This window comes from Belonocnema kinseyi, chromosome 10, assembly GCF_010883055.1.
Source record: "Belonocnema kinseyi isolate 2016_QV_RU_SX_M_011 chromosome 10, B_treatae_v1, whole genome shotgun sequence".
Taxonomy (NCBI): domain Eukaryota; kingdom Metazoa; phylum Arthropoda; class Insecta; order Hymenoptera; family Cynipidae; genus Belonocnema; species Belonocnema kinseyi.
The window spans coordinates 2,237,088-2,253,740 of record NC_046666.1 but is presented as its reverse complement, the minus strand read 5'-3'; the positions used below and the strand labels follow the sequence as shown (position 1 = coordinate 2,253,740).

Below are 16,653 nucleotides of genomic sequence, written 5' to 3'. Positions count from 1 at the left end.
GATATGAAAAAAAAGAAAGCGAAGAAAAAGTTTGATTTCTAAAAACCCTACAAGATTATTAAAGCAACTTTTTGAATTTTCTTGAAAAATAAAAAATTCTAATTTTAACAGCATACAAAATAATGGAAAATCCAAAAATTACATTTTCTCGTGCAAAAATTACACAGTATTTTAAAGATTCTCTAATATATAAATGCATTTTCCTATGTATACATAATTATATTTATTATTATATTATTTATTATAATTATCATTTATGATTGAGAAAGTAATAGAATTGTCGGAAGTTTGACATCACAGTTTTTTAACGGACCTCCACGTTTCGTGACCATCTGAATTCGAAAATCGAGTTATTACAATGGTGTCTGTCTGTCCGCCCGTCCGTCCGTAAACACGATTGCTCTCGAAAAAATGAACAGATCAAATCCATCTTTGGCACACTTTTTTCAGGTCCTAAAAAAAGGGACGAGTTCGTTAACTAGTCATTTTTGATAAAAATTCAAAAAGTGAGAACACTTTGAAAATTTTTGAGACCACTTTTTTTCTGATTTTTAAATTTCAATATACTGATCTTTGTAATATTAAAAAGGACAAACAATTTCTCCTACTGACTTTTTTTGATTAAATAAAAATTCTAAGAGTTAGAACATGGATTTTTGAAAGCCCAACAAGACTAGCATGAAAAATTTTCGGATTTTTTTGGAAAATTGAAAATTCAAATTTTGATGGCCAAAAAGATCTACTATTTCGTTAAGTATCACTTCTTGATAGGACGCGTACCTTTTGGTTTTATTCGTGAAAAATAGCATTAATAATGAAAAAGTAAATTAAAAAAATGTGTGGAAAAACGACGAAAGTTACGAGAAAAAAAAGATTCAACAAAACCTGTTTACAAATTTCTGTCGGAAATCGAGCACGCAGCGCGAGTGTCACGATAAGATTATATTCCACAAAGCCTACAGAGCTTTGAGAAACTTAATTTTTGACCATAATTAATTAAGTAGACAATTTAGAATATGAAGACGCATAAAAATACTACCATCCAATAGAGATCTTTCTGATAAAGTTTTATTTAAGCATTCCAAACGCAAAGAATAAATATCCGAGCGCGGAGCGCGAGATTCAAAACTCGCGCGCCCTAGGCGGGCTCAAACTTGCAAGGGGAGCGAGCCGCGCGCATTGCGATTTTTAAATTAACGAAAGAAGTGGGCTCAAAAATTTACAAAATGCGCTCACTTTTTGAATTTTTATCAAAAATGGCTGGTTAACGAACTCGCCCTTTCTTTGATGGCCTTTAAAAACTGTGCCAAAGATGGATTCGATTCGTTCATTTTTACTAGAGTTATCGTGTTTACGGGCGGATGGATAGGCAGACAGACGCTATCCTAAAAACTTGATTTTCGGATTCAGAGGGTCACATACTTTGGAGTTGGAAACGGGGATCTAAGAACTTATTAAGATACTTATTTGATTCAAACACACTATTGCTTAATTCAAAACAATTTTATTCAAATCAAATAAATTTTATTTTTGATATAGGAATAAAAAAATGTTTGTTTGATTGAAAGAGAAAAAACCTTTTTCTGAAAGTAGGCCATTTTGGAGTCTTTTTAAGGTTTGCTCATCCGAGATATTTGTATTTTTTTCAAACAGTCTCCTCTATTTAAAGGCTTTGACGAAAAAATTCAAATAATGTGAAAAGGCCAGGAACTTATTTTAAAATACTTTGGAGTTGGAAACGGAAATCTAGATAATTATTGAAATACTTTGGAATATGGAAACGGGGTTTCAGGAATTTATTATAGTACTTAAAAGTACAAAGCGAGGATCCAGGAACTTACTAAAATACTTTGGAGTTGGAAACGGGGATCTAAGAACTTATTAAGATACTTATTTGATTCAAACACACTATTGTTTAATTCAAAACAAGTTTATTCAAATCAAACCAATTTTATTTTTGATATAGGAGTAAAAGAATGTTTGTTTGATTGAAAGAGAAAAAACCTTTTTCTGAAAATAGGCCATTGTGGAGTCTTTTTAAGGTTTGTTCATCCAAGATATTTGTATTTTTTCAAAGAGTCCCCTCTAATTAGAGGCTTTAACGAAAAAATTCAAATAATGTTAGGAGGCAAGGAAGTTATTTTAAAATACTTTGGAGTTGGAAACGGGACTCTAGAAACTTATTATAATACTTTGAATATGGAATACTTTGAATATGGAATGAGATCAACAAAACTTAAGTTAGCTATTCATTTCACTCATTTTTATTGCAATTAGACCTTCTTAGTATTAATAATTTCAACATAAGCTATTAAATAAATTTAAAATTTCGAACATCTGTCAAAATGATTCCTATTAATTACAAAAATTTTGGTTCTCTTGTTCTGTACTGCAACCCTTCATTTGATTCTACTTGGCTAACATTATTGTAATATTTTCTTGGAAAGAAACATAAGCTTATAATTTTCAAACATTGTAAGTAAATAAAGCAAATTATGTCACTCATATTTAAATTATTAGAATTTTTTGCTAGAAAGGAGGCTTGGGCATGAGGGCATTTAGTGCAAAAATAAATTCATATTTTTGCATTATATTTAAAATAATTTCAAAACGTGGTCCTGGGGCATTAAAGTATCTCAAAATGATTAAAATAATTGGTTAATGTTTATTTTCTTAAATAAAACCTACTGGGCTCGATACTTTTTTTCTTAATATATTTAAAAAATATTCTAAAATATCTCAAAAAAATGAACAATAAACAAAAATTCTCCATAACATGCGCAGTTTTCAATTTATCTAACTATATTATTATATATAATACTCTCTTACTCAATTTTTAATGCAAAATCACATTTCTTAAACAATAATTTGAAATATGTAAAAAAGCGAAGTAAGTTTCACTTATTTAACAAGGCATTTCATACTTGTTATTTTCAAATACTTAAAACGCTTAAAAACAACAATTAAAAAAACGTAACAAATAATTTAACTTCACTTATTTTACAAAGAGCTCAATACTTTTTGCTTTAAAAATTTAATCCCCTTAAAAACTATCTAAATCATATAATAAATAAAGAACTTTTGAGTTGAAAAACGCTTTAATAACCTCAGTGACAAATATTATCTGATTTTTAAAAACCTTTGTAAAACGCACAGTTTTCGATTTATTTAATTATTGTATAATACTTTTTAACTCAGCTTTTAATTTAAAATAATAAATCCTACAAAATAATTTAAAATATGTAGAAAAAATTGATCGCTAGTTCAAATATTACCTGTTTAAAAAAGTGCTCGATACTTTATTTTTCTTTCAAATATAAAATACTTTGAAATCAGAAGAAACAAGAATTCTGTAATCGGATGAAAAATATTTGTTTGCTTTCTCCTTGTATTTTTGATTATTCTATTTAAAAAATGTTTATTTTTAAATTGTTATTTTATAAAATGAAATGCATTCTTAATAAAGTTTGTAAAAATGTTACTGAATTCTTTTTTCTTAAATATTTTGCTTCAAAAACGCATAACATTTTTTTGAATTATCAAGCAAATGTATTAATTGTATTTTTAGGCATTTTTTAAAGCTTATAACTTTCTTTTATGCTTTCATATCATTATTTTTTATTATTTACATAATAAAAACGAATTATGTAAGTATATGAGGGATTGGCATAATGTTAACCATTTGTAGTTGAAGACATTTTCTATGATTAATGAATTCTTTGACGGAAACACTTAATTTTGTTAAATTTATTTAAAAAAAACCTAAACCTATACTTGATTATTTAAAACAGCAACATTATATGCGCGCTACAGTACGCGGGAAGCATTGCATTGTCAATTAATAACATAAACATATAAAATAAGATATTAACTATTTCAGATAGCAATTAACAATATAAAATTAAAAATTATTTAAAAAATTTCTGCTTAATAAAGGAATTTGTTTTTCATTAAGACAAAATTAATTTAAAGTTAAAAAATCTGTTGCCTAAAACGTATTTAGTTTAAATTAAAATCACATATGATCATTTTATATTTTCAAAACTATTTTTTTACTTATAACTTTCATAAATTTTGCCATTTCTGTGATTTTCAAACTGCTATTATCGAACACGAAAATTCTGTGTAAACAAAATACAACTATGTCTTCCAACTCTAATTTAAATTAAGTAAGGTTCACATAACAACTTTTTTAACCTTTTAAAAATCAATTTTAATCTAGCTGAATCCATAAAATAATATTTTTTTATTGAATGAAGAATTCCTGTATTTATTGTTATTTTTATTTCGGATAATTTTTTGTTACTTTGAACACTACACAAAAATAATTTCAGGGTGGCCGTTTTAATCGAGGAAAAAAATTCCCAGTGATTTTCCGATTCACAAAAATGTTTCACGGTTAAACAAATTCGAAATGGTTTAATTTTAAGTAGATTAATACATACAAATAATCAGCGAAAAAAATTATAGATCATGCAGTACATTCATAACCTTTTAATAATTTTAGAAATGAAATGACTTTTGAGTCTTGCATGATTATTTCAAAATTAAAAGCACTTTTTTCAAATCTTTTTATAAATTTTTAATTCTTACCACCAAAAACTCACCGACGCAATAAACTTATAATTTTCTAAAAATAGTTTTATGAGTGATTTGATTTGTGCGTCAGCCTAAAGTTAGTGGTTTATCAAAGTTGCAAACTCCCATCTACATTTGCATAAATAAAATTGATTATGTTCACCAATGTTTTAAATTTTATCAATATTATTGAATTTCAAAATAATTTTTAGCGGCGAAGAGAACCAACTTCATACCATGACAACTTGTCGATTACTATATTTAATAATGTAGTCCGTGGGGAGAAGGATAAACGAGAAATAATAATAAGCGAACGGGTAGTTTAATAATCACAAGTTTATTCAGTTTACGTTCACACGTTGCTTGCTCGAACGAGACAGGCTCGGACTTTTTCTCCCGCTCGCTCGCAAGCGCGTTTCGGTGACTGCAAAGGGGAGGGGCTCACGCAAGATAACCAATCAGAGCTCGAGCGCAAAATGAAACTTCCCGGTAACGAGTTTTAGAAGGTTCTCGATTCCTGGTAAAATCCTCTTTCGCGAAGCTTCGAGAAATGTAAATACAAACAATCTTCTACAAAAAGATACTTGTACAGTAGGAGGTAAATTAATTTAGACTAATATTTTAGTTTTCATAGTATGTGTGCGATGTCTATTGTATCAAGTCTACACTCCTTATGTTGAAAAAACTGATGTGTTTCTATCTTAATAACTATCTTCGAAGTAAATCTGAGATTCGTTTCAAATTAATAATTATTTGAAGGAAAATATTCAAGCATTTTTCTAATAGAAATTATTTCTTCGCTGAAAGCATTCATTTTCTCGTCTCAAGAACATGGATATCGTTTCAATTAAAATAGTGGACAAAATAAGTATATGAATTTACTGGTATCAAGAAACATTTTGTTAGAGTTTTAGTTACTTATCATGAGAATATAATATTCTTGATTCAATATTTTATTAAACTTCGTGCAAATGAGTATAATGAAACAAATCAACTCAATAATTTTTTGCTTAGAGTAAATATATTCTTGATTCAAATAGTTATCCTGATTCTATTATTTTCTTGATTAAGAAAATCGGTCCCTTGTAAAAAGAAAATATTTGCTTCTCTCAAGCAGAATCAGCCAAGTAAATTAACCTACTTGATTTAATGCAAATTTTTTTTCAGTGTACAAAAGTACTTTAATTTTCCTAACATTATTGAGAAAATGCAAAAAGATTTTTGAAAATTTTAGATATGCCAAATGAAAATTTGAACAAAAAAGTTAATCTTTAACCAAATACTTAAATTTTTAAACACAAAAGAGGAATTATCAAGAAAAAATGTAATGGTTGATATTTAAATTCGAAGTGAATTTTATTTTGAATGAAACACAATCAAATTCATCCAAAAAAGACAAATTATAAACAAAATTGTACAATCCTTAACTGAAGAAGATTATTTTTCAAACAGTTGCATCTGGAACCAAAAAATATTAAATATATTTTATGAAAGAGAGACGTATTCTACAAAAAGGTTACATTTTTTAACCCGATAATATGAATTTTTCACAAAAAAGTTAAGTTTTTAATCAAATAAATGAATTTTCAACTAAATATATCCATTTTTTCGAACAAAAAATAAGTTTTCAACCAAAAAGATGAGTTCTCAATAAAAAATATAATAGAGAATTTTGTGATAATTATAATTTTAAGCAAACAATAATTTGTAATACAAAATAAAATTTTTTGTATAACCTTAGGAAAGAATAGAGAATATTTGTTGAATGTTTGGAAATATTTCAAAGTTTAAAAATATTTTTGTCTCATTTTTTTCAATCTTTGTGCTTTCAGCTGGAAAATACGCTTTAAACCAAAAATAGTTCTCATTGGCACCCTTGCTTTGGAAAAATGATTTAAAAACAAATATTTTAAATAAAATTTTAACATTTTGAAGGGAACATATGCATTAAATAAATAACTGTTAATAGTATCTTGAAACTTAATTTTCAAATACATTTAACCTATTAATATTATTTTTTATTTTTTCATTTTACAACTTTAATTTCACAAATTCAAATTCCTATATAATATCGTTGTTTGACCGATATAAAAATGCGATTAAATTAATTAAATATTAAATAATATTTATAGCCGGAAGAGATTAAGAAATATTTTCTACTACATACATTTTTTTTGTGTACTAAATCTTATCGAAAATATGTAGAAAAAATAAAACGAAAAGGTAAAAGGGGTCTACTAAAAAGTTTTTTTACATGACTCTGGAAATATGTGCAAATGTTATTTGAAATTCTAAACTTAAAAAAAAACTAATCTCTACAAAAGTCGTAACTTTGATAATTTTTATGGACAGGTGCTTCGATGTTGTGTACATATGTCCGATAACATTTGATATAGAAAAATGAAAGTTAGAAAATCTGAATTTATTTTGCTAACATTGTAATTTTTTTTAATACCTACTTATGATTTTTTATTTACTGGAAGGAATATATAATGCGCGAAACACCTGGGAAACCTGGAAATATCAGGGAATATTTTTGAGAGCGTGCCTAACTTTTTTAGAAATTGCAATATAAAATTAAATAACAAAGATGCTTCATTGTTAAAATGAACTTTCTATACAATAGTTTGTTCCACATTTTTTCTCTCTCTTGACTAGAAAATATTTTTAGTTGAATATTCAGCTCACTACATACTTTGTTCAGCAAGTCATCTTTTCTAGAATGAAGATTCGATAATTTAATTGGGTATTAAATCTTTTTCTTAAAAATTAATTTTTTGGTTGAAAATTTGTTTTATTTTTTACTTTACATTAATTATCTTTGAAAAAAATATAATAGAATCATTTTTAACCAAGAAGACGAATTTCTACCCAAAAAGATCAATCTTCTACTAAAACAAATAATTTATAAACCAAAAATTGAAGAGTTAAATTTTTAGTTGTAAAAATTAGTGTCCAACCGAAGAGATGAATTTGTAACTTAAATTCAACTTCGGTTGGACACTAATTTTTACAACTAAAAATTTAACTCTTCAATTTTTGGTTTATAAATTATTTGTTTTAGTTGAAGATTGATCTTTTTGGGTAGAAATGCATCTTCTTGGTTAACAATGTTTCTGTTTGGTCGAAAATTCAATTATTATAGTTAAAAATTGGTCATTTTAGTTAAAAACTCATTACTTTCTTTAAATTTTTCTCTGTTGGAAAATTTAAATTTTTTAACCGAACATTTAACTGTTTCATTTTTTTATGGAAAATTGATCCCTTTAGTTTGAGATTCAACCATTTAACAAACAATTGTTACCGAGCCATCTTTTTGCTATAAAATTAATTTTTTTTAGTTAAAAATTTATCCACCCTGACAAAAATACAATATTTTTACTTGAAACGTTAGGGATTTAAAGAAGCTTATATTGAATTAAGTATATAATTTTACCTAAATTTGCACTGAACTGTAAGTGTAAAAAGATAAAACAAAAATCTGCTTTGGAATTATTATTCAAATCCATAGAATTTAGAAACAAGAAATAATTCATATGTATAATTTAATACAATATAATATACCAATAAATAAAGTTATTCATAATTACCATTAATTTATTACAAGCATGGAAAAATTACTTTTTTGAATGTTGTTTCAGAATTTAATTCTGAGCAGAAATTTTGCAAAATCAATTTAATTAATTTTTGAATGAACTTATTACCATTTAGACTAATAGTTTTTGAAAAAAAAAGAAAATACGGCCTGAGATAGGTATTTTCTTAGTCTTCAAAAATTATTTAATCCAAGTAATCGTTTATTATTAAAATTTGTATTAATTAAAAATTCTACAAGATACTCAAAAGTAGTAAACCTACGAGTGATGTACGATATCGTATTAGAAATTATTATATCATAAGACTATAAAGTCTCAGAAAATTCTGTTTTGTTTTCTCCATTTATGTAAGGAAATTTACAACTGTCAAATTCACCAACTTTCGTTGTCAGTCCAATGTCAGGCTATGTGATTGGTAATTTCGTATGGCGCGAAATTTGAAAGTCCATTTTATCAACAATTTTATAAAAAGAAATAAGTGGCCTTCAAATACTTTTGTTGTGAAAAAATTATGCACTTGCATAAAATCTGCTTTATCTTGTATCTTTTAGCTTCGTATTGGGCGTGTGTATTCTTCCTATTGGCTAGCTCCCTCCATGCCGTAAATACGATGTTCTTTGGACTATCGGTGGGGGAAAAAGAGTTGGTATATAAGCAGCGACTGAACCAGAAGAGGTCAGTCTGTTTTTGAGAAAAAAATTCAAATGTATTATTTAATCATATTCTTTTTTGTTCTGATGTGCGTGGTTGGCCCCTTTGGAGCTGTTGCGCCGGGGTGCCCGACTTTTTGTGCTGGCTGTACTTGTGAATGTTGCGGTGATCAAACTTGCCTACCCTCTCGTGAGTCGAAAAAGTATTATTAATTACACAAAGAACTTTTGCTCGTGTTTTTTAGATTTAAAAATAAATTAATTTTTTTAGTGGCTTTTTACGGCATTTATACTCTACTTCCATTGTTTATCAGAGTAGTTCTAAAAATTGCACTGCGAGTCGGATTTGAGCAGACTCTTTAGCAAAATACAGATAATTTCATTAGTAGACAAGCTTTTGATAAATGGAAACAAGAAGTTCAGCAATTTAACATAGTCTAAAGTAACAGTTCAAAATACTGGTACTGAATAATGAAACATATTTTTACTTTTAGTTACTTTTACTCCCACTTGCCAGGATCCATGGAAATAGAAGATGCCTAAATTCATTTAATTCCTCTACTTCTGTTTCAACTTCATGTTCTTCAAAATCTTCGGATATCTTGCACTTCCTCATTCAAGTCGCAAATGTTAAACTATAAATATTTTCATTGCTTTTGTATTAATAAAAAAATGTTTAAAACACTATCAGCCTAATATTGTACTTTTAAAGTAATACAAATATCACGGAATCCTAGTTATATTGCGAGAAAAGATTACAATACATTTCTTCGCGTCCACATTTTTTTAAGACATATAGTTTAATGGTATACTTAAATTCACCGGAAACCAGTATAGAAATTCCAACTCAGAATTTTTTTAAATTATCACAGTCACGACTTTACTAGAGACTGGATTTCTTTTTTTTTAACTAGTTCATTAATTTTTTGATTTTGTAGAAGCCTCGTCAATCTAAAAATTTAAAAATAATAGGAATAATAAAATCTATCCACGGATAGTTGGTTTCAAATTTCACGCGCTTTCCGCATTGCTCAGAATGGGTGTGCGACTGACTTTAACTTTCTTCAGCAAAAGAATTTCATTCCTACCAGCGTTAGATTTTTGAAACATCAGATGGGTTGCATTTAAAATCTGAAATGCTACTCGATATTGCTTTCCTCTGCACTGAAATTTTAGAAAGTTATTGGGCTGAATTCAAAATCCAAATTATTGCTCACAGTGCGCATCCGTAAGTATTGCAGAAGTCTAGTGCGCATCCATAAGCATCTGAGAAGTCTACTGCGCACCCTTCTATATCCATGAACTGTAGTGCGCAATCTCATGTGTCATAGAAGTCTACGGCGTGAAGTGTTGAGAGGTAACTTTTGGAATAGAACCTTAGTTGATGTTTCTACCAATAGATGGCGCGAATGTAAAGTTATCATAGATCTCTCAGATTCAGAAGTATTGGTGTTTCTAAAATTTTAAATTCGAATTTTATCTGTGATTTTTTACGTGATTTGTGTGGATGTTATGAGTGGAGTGTGAGGATCGACGCTTAGGAGGGAGTAGGGTTGTGAGGGGTGAATTTGGGAGGTAAAAATTAATTTTCAGCGTAGTTCCGAGGTAGGATTTGGGTAAACAGAGAAAGTGAGGTTAAGTTGACAAGGTATTGGGGGAGTTTATGGTAATAACTTTGGCCCTTCGAAGGGGACAAGGGTGGTTCGCGCAGTGTTGGGGAATGTTAAGAGAGAGAGAGAGAGGAATGTCTTCTGAGGCTGTGAGGGGTGGAATAAACGGAATACAGGGAAAATTTAGGGAGGCAGGAGGCCACAGACTTAAGAGATGTCTGTGGGTTGCAGAAGGTGGGTTGCATGGAGTAGTCCCAGTTAGCGAGGGAAAAGCAAGACGTGGGAGGGCGGGAGGCAGTCAGGGAGAATGCTGGTAGAGAGTGCAGAGAAAAGCGGGGTAAAGAGTCCGTATAAAAAAGCGTGATTACACGTACGTCACCTCCACAAAAATGGAGGGGTGGGTGGAAAAGGAGTCTTTCGAGTTGCTGATTGGCGAGATCAAAAGGTTAATGCAAGATGTAAAGGAGACTAAGGAGCAGATGCAAGGAATGGAGGAGGACTTGAGGATCTGAAGTGAGAAATGGGAAAAGGAGATGAAGGAGCTGAGAGGAAAAGGATTAGAGAGGGAGGTAGTGTCGGCAAGGAAGGAAAAATAAGTTAAAATGAAGCAGATTGAAGAGGAGATTAGGGTGTGGAAGAAAAGGATGGAAAAAAGGCTTGAGAAAGTGGAGAGTAGATCCGAAATTAAAGTAGGTGACAGAGGGCAGGATGAGAAAAAAGGTATTTGGGAGAGGGTGAAGAATATGACAGAAGCGAAAGTGCTATAAACAAGGGAAGAAAAGAAGGGCATGTACACGCTGCTACAGAGCATAGGGTGGGTTAAAGGCAAGCTAGGGAAAGTAAGGTTGAAGAGGAGAATAAAGAATGAAGTGGCGGTTTTGGAATTAGAGAGTTATGAAGAGAAGTTGCGGGCAATGCGAAAGAAAGAAAAGAATACTGGATAAGAAGGTCTTTATCAATCACGATTTGACCAGGTCGGAAAGGGAGGCGAAGGGAATTCTGGATGAAAAAAATTAGAAGGGAGAGGAGTAAAGGGAGAGCGGAGAAGGTAGGGTACCAAAAAATAAATATAGATAAGAAAATGTGGGCGCGGGCTGACGAGAACAAGGTTTGAAGAAAGTGCAGGGGGATTTGTTTCGTAGGAAGTAGAGGGGGGGGGGGGTAAAGCATAATGTAGAAGTAGTGAAGCTGCTGTACTTGAAGGGCGTAGGGGTATAGAAGAAATATGAAGAACTCGTTTCAGAATAGTGTTAGGGATATTACTAGGAAATCCTCTACGCAGGTTACTATACATATTACTAGCGTAAATCCCTACACCCTGCCCACACCCCACAAACCCATTGCCCCTAGCTAAGCGCACTTTCATGAATAAAGCAATGAAATAACAAACAGAAATACGTAAATAAGTATTTATGATTTTCTGTTTGTGATTGCTTTTTTTCATCTCATCTTAGGGATCGGAGTATACGCTAGATGGCGTCTATGGTCCTTCATCTAGATAGCATTGGGTGTCTACAGCCTGACCATTCCAGAGTTTCGATTCGACTGTCGCTGATAGTAAGTTTGACACACTCGTTAGGCCGAAAAAGTGAAGACAGGGTATTTAGTTTGACTATACTAGAGTATCGATTTGATAATCCCTGGCACTAAGTCTGACTCTCTGCAGATTCTCAAGTTAAACATAAAATGAGAATCTCTTTTACTATAGAGAACAAGTTATGAATTGTACATGATACTTTCTGAAAGGTCAAACTGACCATTTAAATTTTGACTATCTATTTTTTTCTGTGTGTGCTGGACTTATAATCCGTTAAGTAATTAGTGCAAATATGCAATAATATTAGAAGTAATAATATTTTTAAAATTTGGAAAAGTCAATGCGTACCTTTTTTACGCAATTACAAATGTGGGAAAAATTGTCTATTATAAACAAAAAAGTGTAAATATTACTTTGAAATTAAAATATTTTTTTGGACTACTTGTTAAAATAACAAATAAAAATGCTTTTTAACTAAAAAGAAAGCAATATATTAATTGCTGAGGAGGAAGGTCGTAAGTTAATTGATACGCATCTTGAAACGCTTGCTAAATTGATTAATAAACATTGTAGTTTAAAAATGCAAAGTGCCTTATTTAAAGAATATGATTATGATCGACGTGAGTTACAAAATTATAATAAATGTGATTCATCAATATCAGGTATGAATTAATTCTATGACAAAACAGGTGATTCAGAATAAAATAGTTCGATTTAATTTTCTACCAAAAAATACGAAATTGGTTTGAATCCTATTATAAAGGATTAATTACAGTTACAGGTATAGAACTCATCATTTGATGCCTTCTAATTATTTCATACTAATATTTTCTGACATTAAATGGGGAAAAAGAGTTGGAGTTTTAAGCCATAAATATTTTCATTTGCTTAAATACAAATAAAAAATATTTAAACAATATCAGCCTAATATTGTACTTCTAAATTAATAAAAATATCACTGAATTCTTATTAACTAGAGTCAGGGTTTTTTTAACAAGTTAATTAATTTTTTGATTTCGTAGAAGCCTCGTATATCGAACAATTTAAAAATAATAAGATTAATAAGATTTATCTACGGACAGTTGGTTTCAAACTTCACTCTCTTTCCGCATTGCTCAGAATGGGTGTGCGACTGACTTCAACTTTCTCCAGCAAAATAATTTTATTTATACCAACATTAGATTTTTTAAAACACGGATAGGTTGAATTTTAAATCTGAAATGCCACTCGATATCGTTCTCTTGTGCGCTGAAATTTTAGAAAGTATTTGGGTTGAATTCAAAATCCAAAACATTGCTCACAGTGCGCATCTGCAAGTATCGTAGAAGTCTCCTGCGCATCTACAAGCATCTGAGAAGTCTACTGCGCAACCTTGAATATTACTTAACTGTATTGCGCATCTCTGTGTGTCAGAAGCCTACTGTGTGAAGAGTCGAATGGTAACTTAGCTTGGAACGGCACCTTAGTTGACATTTCTACCAATAGATGGCGCCACTGTAAACTTATGATAGATACTTAGTAAAACTCTTAAAAAATCCGTAAAATCGGTGAGCATAGAGCAAATATTTTTGATGAACGTTAGTGATGACTGTTTTTGTGCTTGTTTTCATTTTTTGGTAAAATTTTGACAAAACAAAAACAAGAAGAACAAAGCCAATGTTCTACATACACGGATAAAAAATTATAGCTCAAACAGAAAAATATTGAAAAGTGAAATCATCAACGCTAGAGTAAAATATGAAATTCGCTTTTTTTTTAATTCTATCGGTAAAAAATTCATGTAATAAAAATTGAAGGAATTTGAAAATATAATTTTAAACACCTGAAGAACTAAGATAATTTAAAAATTGCACCACCAACATCCAAATATTATTTAATTTCCAATTTTTGAATTCTGTTCCAATTTCAAAAGTTGAAAATTTTATTGCTTCAAAATAAACTGCTGAAAATTAAATTTAAATTTAAAAAAAATTTTTTAACATTACATTTTAAACTCATTAAAGTAGCAGGATTCAATTTCTATAAATATTTGATTAATTTTGAGTTAGAGAGACGTCAGAGTATCTTTTGCATAAGGGAAATCATTTTTACAAAGTTCGCTAAATAATTGTAATTTTATATGGAAAATTAGAAAATCTACAAACGCAAAAAGTTTTGAAAATTGAAAGCATAACTCTGTTAAAAATTAGCACATGAAGAAACTAAATGTTTTCAAATTGATGCAGGCTACATTACGTTTACCATGCCAGAATATAAACTAATTATTTTTTCAATTTAACTATAAAAACGTTATACTAACATTTTTCTTCAACTTTCCTATTTACACAATTTTTACTTTAATTTTTTTTTTAATTATTATATAAGTTTTGAGTAAATTGATTTATTTGCATCAAGCTTTTAATTTCTTTCTACTACTGATTCAGCAAATACCTCAACTAAAAGATTTATTAATTTTCCAGGCATTCATGAAATTCATGAAATTCATTAAATTTAAGAAATTCGTTGAATTCACCGAATATGCGAGACTCAAGGAATCCACGGAATTCATGTGACGCCCAGAATTCACAATTTTCATGGAATTAGCGAAATTTCATTATTTCACATGAATTGCTTATTATTTCACGGGACTTACGAAATTCGAGGAATTTACGGAACTTCATAAATTGATGGAATTTATGGCATTTATCGAATTTTAAAAAATCACCGAATTCGTGCAATTCACAGAATTTAAAGGATCGAATCAATTCACGGAATTTGCCGAATTCACTGAATTTATGAAAATCAGAAAATTTACGAAACTCACGCAATGTACGGAATTTACGGAATCCAAAGAATACACGGAACTCAAGGAATTCTAGAAATTCGCGAAATTCATGGGCTTCACGGAATTGATGGAATTCGAGAATTCAGGGAATTCACAGAATTAACGGATTTCAAGAAATTTATGTAATTTATGGAATTCACGGATTTTACAGAATTTATGAAATTTACAGAATTCAAGCAACTCACGTAATTTTGGTAATTCGTGAAATTCAGGGAAATCTTGGAATTTATGAGATTCAATGAGTTAATGAAATTCAATAAAATCACGAAATACGCGGAATTTATGAAATTCATGGATTTCCATGAATTCCTTGAATTTCACAATTTCCGAAAATTCCATGAATTCCATGAATCCCATGAAATCCGTAAATCCCTAGAATTACGTAAATTGCATTATTTTCGCGAATTCCATGAAATCCGCAAATTCTATAAATTTCTTAAATTCCTTAATTTCCATGAATTCTGTGAATTCCGTTAATTCCTTTAATTCTGGGCGTTACATGATTCCCGCAATTCCTTCAATTCGGTAAATTAGTGATTACAATCAATTCCTTGAATTTCGTGAATTCCATGAATTCCGCGAATTCCACAAATGAAGTGTATTTCGCAAATTCCAAGAATTTCGCGAATTCCATAAATTCGACGAATTTTGCGAATTTCGTGAGTTCCATGAATTCTGCCAATTCTGGGAATTTCGTGAGTTCCTTCAATTACACGAATTCTGCGAATTTCGTGAATTTCTTGTATTCCATGAATTTTGCGAACTTCGTGAGTTCCTTGAATCCCACGCATCCCATGAAATCAGGAAATTCTTTGAGTTCCGTGAATTGCAATTATTTCGTGAATTCCGCGAATTTCATGAATTTAGAAATTTCTATAAATTTCTTAAATTCCTTAATTTCTTTGAATTCTGTGAATTCCTTTATTCCGTTAATTTCTTGAATTTCGTTAATTCCGCGAATTGTAAGAATTCTGTAGAGTACAGACTTTCCATGAATTCCGTCATTTCCTTGCATTTCGTAAATCACCTGATTACAGTCAATTCCTTGAATTCCATAAATTCTGTGAATACTATAAATTAAGTATATTTCGTAAATTTTCTAAATTCCATGAATTTCGTAAATTGCAGAAATTCGATGAATTCCGTAAATTTCGAAAATCCATTGAATTCCTTCAATTCCATTAATTCCATCAATTCTGCGAATTTCGTTAGTTCCATGAATTTCATCGATTCTGCGAAATTCGTGAGTTCCTTGAATTCCATGCATCCCATGAAATCCTTTGTGTTCCGGGAATAGCATTAATTTCGTGAATTTCGCAATTTCTATAAGTTTCTTAAATTTCTTCATTTCCATGAATTCTGTGAATTCTTTGAATTCCATTAATTTCTTGAATTTCGTTAATTCCGTAAATTCCGTGAATTTCGCGAATTGTAAGAATTCGGTAGATGCCAGGCTTTCCATGAATTCCGTCAATTCCTTGAATTCTGTAAATTACCTGAATACAGTCAATTCCTTGAATTCCATAAATTCCGTGAATTCCATAAATTAAGTGTATTTCGTGAATTTGGTAACTTCCATGAATTTCGTGAATTGCATAAATTCGATGAATTCCGTAAATTCCACAAATCCATTAAATTCCTTCAATTACATTAATTCAATTAATTCTGCGAATTTAGTAAGTTTCATGAATTCCATCAATTCTGCGAATTTAGTAAGTTCCTTGAATTTCATGAATTCTGCGAATTTCGTAAGTTCCTTGAATTCCAAGAATTCTCCGAATTTCGCGACTTCTCTAAATATCATCAATTCCGCGAATTCCATAGATTTCGTAAATTTCTTTAATTCCATGAATTCCCT

The 16,653-nt window shown here is 30.0% G+C and overlaps 1 long non-coding RNA gene across 1 annotated transcript; it reads left to right on the top strand.

Moving 5' to 3' along the window:
- The first annotated feature begins 5,095 nt into the window (after positions 1 to 5,095).
- LOC117182077 lies at positions 5,096 to 9,511 on the top strand. The gene is made up of 3 exons (XR_004468263.1): positions 5,096 to 5,176; positions 8,726 to 9,014; positions 9,319 to 9,511. It is a non-coding gene; the product is annotated as an uncharacterized LOC117182077 (long non-coding RNA).
- Positions 9,512 to 16,653: the final 7,142 nt, after the last annotated feature.